Source organism: Austrofundulus limnaeus, unplaced genomic scaffold (assembly GCF_001266775.1).
Source record: "Austrofundulus limnaeus strain Quisiro unplaced genomic scaffold, Austrofundulus_limnaeus-1.0 Scaffold343, whole genome shotgun sequence".
Taxonomy (NCBI): domain Eukaryota; kingdom Metazoa; phylum Chordata; class Actinopteri; order Cyprinodontiformes; family Rivulidae; genus Austrofundulus; species Austrofundulus limnaeus.
Window position 1 is genome coordinate 253,557 of NW_013952745.1, and position 6,008 is coordinate 259,564.

The 6,008-nt window shown below is 36.1% G+C and overlaps 1 protein-coding gene across 1 annotated transcript in view; it reads left to right on the top strand.

Annotated features, from left to right (window-relative positions):
* Positions 1–2,409: 2,409 nt before the first annotated feature.
* Positions 2,410–6,008, top strand: part of LOC106527826 (zinc finger MIZ domain-containing protein 2) — a gene marked incomplete in the record, with an annotated part of 19,573 nt that continues 15,974 nt past the window's right edge. The window contains 1 exon segment of the mRNA XM_014022821.1: positions 2,410–2,703.

The following is a 6,008-nucleotide window of genomic DNA, read 5'->3' on the forward strand; positions in this document are numbered from 1 at the left end:
ACACCCCCCCGCGAGCTTTCATCTCGTGCCAAAAACACGTCCCGCTTTCTCTTATTTTCCGGCGTCGCAGCTGAACCGCAGGCAGGAAATGAAACAAAGCGACGGCCGGCGGAGCATGAAGCCGGCCGCCGCTGGAGTTCTGGGCTTCTGCGGGACAAAAGAAATCATTTATTTATTTTCATAAACAGGGATTGAAGTCTTCTTCATTATTTTGCTTCATTCAATAAAGAATTCTGTACTGAAGAGCTGCCGCCTCCGTCTCTTCTCTACACTCATCACATTAAAAACACTCCATTTGTGTGAATTTAATATATAAACATAAAATATATAAACTCTCAGGTGTTTTTAGACCCTGCACAAAACAAATGCTTCTATAGATAAAAATTAATGCTGTAAATATTTTATTAATGATAAAAATCTGATCTGTAAAGTGCTGATGTCACTGAAATCAGTTTAACTCCACAGTGAAGTCCAGGTCAGATGTTATCAGTCACAGAGACACAGTGACTTCATTAGAACTTCTTCTGGGTGAATGTCCTTTGAACAGACGAGAACAAGTCCCTTCAAACATGAAACGAAGAACAGAACCCTGTACCTGCAGTGAAACAGGAGGCTCGGTTCTGTTCTGGACCTGCTTCACTCTGTTCGGTACTATGAAATCTCAAGACTATCAAGGCCTTCTGGAGCTACATGCTGTTCAGAGTCAGAAAACCTGATGACAGGTGATGTGTCCTCCAGCAGGCAACGATCCCAAACACAGATAAAAACAGCCCAGAATCATGGATCAGGACCAAACAGTAAAAACCAGTGTTAAAATTTCAGTGTTAAATTTTTGGGTGTTGATTTAACACTCCCTAGGGTTATTTTAACACTTTAAGTAAACTGACTTCCAGTGTTGATTTCCTCAGTGTTGTCTCTGAACAGTGTTAAATAAGCTCCACCCACTTATATAACACTGAACAGTGTTGTTATGTAACACCATGCAGGGTTGGATAATTAGATAAATAATGTTTTGAGTGATGACTCTTACAAAACAAAAACAGGATGTGTAATAGTCTTACATGATTTACCCCATACCTCTACACATTAAACCAAGTGTGGAACAATTAATGTTAAATAACACAGAGCTTTATCATTAAACAAGTCCCTTACTTTGTAAAGCAATGCAACAGATTTAGCTAGTTTTATTCTTAAGTAATTAACATGTTTCCATGTCAGTTTCTCATCAATAATAACACCCAGAAACTTAACCTCACTTTATCTCTACACCATCAACTCTAAATGGAGTATTAACAGGGGTTTTTTTTGCTCATTGTAAATATCATATAATTAGTTTTACCCAAATTGAGTGATAATTTGTTAAGTTTAAAGCAGTTTTATATTTTCATAAATTCTGTTTGCATTTTTTCTAACATCCATTCTATATCTTGACCTTGACAAAAAAAAGTGGTGTCATCTGCAAATAAAACACATTTAAAGAACTCTGACACATTAAACAAGTCATTCACATACAAGATAAATAACTTTGGTCCAAGTATAGAACCCTGTGGAACTCCACACGTAACTCCACATAGTTCAGACCTTACATCGTGTACTTGTACAAACTGTTTCCTATTTTCCAAATAACTACCGGTAGATATCCACGGTAATGCTGGTCCTCTAATCCAGTATTTATTTAGTTCTTAGTGTGTGAATGTGAGTGTGAATGGGTGAATGTCTGTTAGTGTAAAGCGCTTTGGGGTCCGGAGGGACTTGAAAAGCGCTCTATAAGTTCAGTACCATACCATTTCAAGGAGAATGTTGAATGCTTTCTTTAAATCAACATAAAAACTGGAACAAAGTTGTTTTTGATCAGTAGTGTTTGTTATTTGTTCTGTCAGGTCCATAAGAGCCGTTGAAGTAGAGTTATTGACCAAATCCATATCGACTGCTACTTAAAATATTATTTTTATAGAGAAGTTGGTCTAATCTGATCGCAAATAACTTCTCCAAGACTTTAGAAAACTGTGGTAATATTGGTCTGTAATTACACACTTCTCACCATTTTTATAAATGGGAATTACCTTGGCTATTTTCATATTTGGAAATGTTCCTGTTGAAAATGATAAATTACATATATATGTAAAGGGTTTAATAACATAACCCATTACTTCCTTAACAAACATCATGGAAATTATGTTTTTGTATGTTTATGAATATTAAAGATGTTCATGAGAGTAAAAATGAGTTGTTTAGTTCAGGTTTATCAGTTGATCAAGTGTTTTTGACCATAAATCTTAAACCATGAGAGGTACTTTGATCTAAAGCTTTTGATAACAAAAACTCTCAAAACTTTATTTGAAGCTGTGTAAAACTACATCCCTCTGATCCTGTGGGTCGTGTTAAGCTGGATTAACCCCGTCGGTTCCGGATCATTTCCGTGGGTTCCGGTGAAAGCTGGCGGAGCCGCAGCGGACGGTGGCTCCTCCTCAGGCCGGATCATCTGAGGAGGACTGAACCTCTCGGAGCTGCTGGATCAGCCTCTCTGCTCTGGATTATTATCATCGGACTGTTTCTGGACCTTCTGATCTGGTCTCGGGTCTCCGGGTCGACGTGTGACGGTTCAGGCTCACCGGGAGCTCGGTTCTTCATGCCTCGGAGGCCCCGGGGAGCTCAGACCGCGGAGCCCCGGAGCAGGGCTCGGACACCGGGGAAGCACGAGAGGTAGGTCGGCTGTGGGAGCAGGACTGCTGTGGACCGATGTGTTCGGGTGGGTCCGGGCCGGTGGGAGGGTGTGGATCATGGACCGAGCCGTTCAGCTCGGTTAGGAAGGTTTTTTGTTTGTTTGTTTATTTGTTTGTTTGGAGAAGAAGCTGCTGGCTAACCTGCTAGCATTCCATTGTCACTGTTGTTAGGCTAACATGCTAACAGTAAAGAAATGCTAACTCCTCTCATTAAACGGGTCAGGTCGAACACAGAGGCAGAACTTTGATCCGTCCTGACCTCATACTTTAAACATCATCGTTTAATTTAATGTTTTTATCATTTAACGGGTTCGGGTTGTTGTTGTTCTGTTAGCATGTTAATGAAGCTAATGTTAGCATTAGCATAAGGAAACTCAAAATGTCTCCGGTGACGGTCACCGTGTTGTCCGGTGAGACTGAGTCAGGCAGGGGGACTAACGGGGACCACATCAACCGGTTCAGACCTCTTCGTTTTTAATTGTCACTGGTAATGTTACCGGGAGCGGGCCCTTGTTTGTACGGGGGTTGGTAGTTTGAAACCCGTCAGCCCACAGACAGCGTGGGAAACAACCTTTATTCATACAGATATTACATGATGACACACACTTTCTGCACGTTAAAACAAAAGTGTAACACACACACACACACACACACACACACACACACACACACACACACACACACACACACACACACACACACACATAAATCATAAGGGAGCTGTTAGTAAAGATACACAGTCAAAAATTATCACCAATATTTTTGTTTTATTTAACCTTTTATAAGAAAAAAGAACAGATTTATTTTTCAAAGTCAGTTTTTCACCATATGATTCATACATTTATAAATGTCATAGTTTATAAACTAAATATTTAACTTACAAATTGAATATTTAGATAGCTAGCTAAATATTTAAGTTTCAAGCTAAATATTTAGCTCAAAGTTAAATATTTATCTTGTTAACTAAATATTTAATTTGTAAGTTAAATATTTAGTTTATAAACTATGACATTTATAAATGTATGAATCATATGGTGAAAAACTGACTTTGAAAAATAAATCTGTTCTTTTAACTCATAAAAGGCTAAATAAAACAAAAATATTGGTGTAATTTTTGACTGTGTAACTTTACAAACGACACCTCATAAAATCATCTCATGTTTTAACTAAAACAGTTTCGTATTTATAGAAATCTGTATAAATCTGATTATATTGATGCATAAAACTGGTGAATCATTGATGTGTTTTTTATTTAATTACAGAAAATCTCTTTGGGTTTTTGTTGCAGTGAAATATGTTGAACACAGAAATATATTTTAATTAACTAAAGCTGTTTTTATCTGTTAAAAGAAGTAAAACAGATTTTAAAATGACAGTTTTAGTAAAGCTGAAGAGCTGTTGAAATCAACCAAAGAAGTTGAATCTGAGACATTACAGCTAAAGAAAATAAACAAAATACTTGTTTAAAGCTGCAAAAAGGAAACACTAGTTTAAAATAAGAAATTTAAATGTAACAAAATCTAAAATTAGCTAAGGATAGCTGAAAGGTACTTTCAGCAAATGATTAGATAAAGGCTAAAAGTTATAAAAGTCTGGCTAAATGTAAGAAATGACACTAGCTAAAGGCTTAATGTAGCAAAGAGTCATTAAAAATAGACTAGCTAAACTAATATAAGCTAAAATGATCAAAATATTAACTAAAACAAAAGTAAAATGTTTGCTAAAATACCGAATGGCTAGCTAAATGCTAAAATGTACAAAAGAAAAGTTAAAAGTGTAGCTAACTGAAACTAGAATTATCAAAATAGCTAAATGCAACAAAGACTAGCTAAAAGGATCAAGACATTAGCTTAATGTATCAAAAAGCTTACTAAAAGTAAAAGGATTAGAGGCTAGCTAANTAGCTAAATGCAACAAAGACTAGCTAAAAGGATCAAGACATTAGCTTAATGTATCAAAAAGCTTACTAAAAGTAAAAGGATTAGAGGCTAGCTAACAGATCTGAAAATGAACCAAATATAACTTCAAAATAAAAAGTTAAATGTTAGCTAAAAGTGTCAAACAAAAGACGAGCCAAAAGCTTAGACTAGCAAAGGATGTAAAGGTATTTACAGCAAATATTTAGGTAAAAGCTAAAAGTCTAGCTGAATGTAATATGTGACTAGCTACAAAGATCAACACTAGCTAAAGGCTTAATGTAGCAAAGAGTATTTAAAAATAGAAATACTAGCTAAAATAATATAAGCTAAAATGATCAAAATGGCTAGTTAAATGCTAAAATTTACAAAAAGGAAAGCCAACATTTAAAAGTGAAGCTAATTGAAAAGTAAAGCTAGAATTATCAAAGTAGCTAAATGCAACAAAGACTAGCTAAAAGGATCAAGACATTAGCTTAAAGCTTAATGTAGCAAAAAGCTAATAAAATTAAAGGACTAGAAGGCTAGCTAAGAAATAAAAAAACTAAAATGAGCCCAATATAACCTTAAAATAAAAAGTTAAATGCTAGCTAAAAGTGTCAAACAAAAGACAAGCCAGAAGCTAAGGTTAGCTAAAAGCTAAAAGGAAACTTGACGTTGAATCTTTTTTTGAATATTTAACACAAACAGACTGTTCAGGATGTATTTAATAAATACTTCATACTTCAGTATTTTCATTCAGCTTTACTGTAAAATGTTTGGATGAGTTAAAGTTTATTTGAACCTTCAGGAAGCTGAACGTCAGATTAAAAACCTGGTTGGTCGGTCCTGAAGAACCCAGGAAACGGTTCTGATCCAGACCTCTTCTCTTTGTTTTATCTGGAAATTTACATCAGTTTATTAAAACATTAAAAACATCTGTAAATAAAATATTTAACCTAAAAACAGTTTAAGATTATACTTTTACCTAAATCCATCCAGTAACTGAAGAGATATTTTGCTAACAGACAGACGGGGGTAACGTCACAGTTCTTGGTTGCAGTACTTGTTGAGGATGACTCTCAGCTACTACCACACCAGAGTTCAGCTCAGCATCCATCAGACTGACTCACTGGTAGCTGCTGTTTGTGTGATGGATGATAGAGTAGCTGTGGCGGCCATCTTTGGTGGGACTGTCTTCTCATGGTTTCATTCAAATTTGTTCAATGTTTGATGAGATATTTTGCTAACAGAGGTAGAATACACTATGACAAGCAGAGCCTTCCTGCCTTCATCAGTCGCCAACGAATAACTGACTTCCTGTTCTTAGAAACATGTCGGGAGGAAGTGTGTGTGTGTGTGTGTGTGTGTGTGTGTGTGTGTGTGTGTG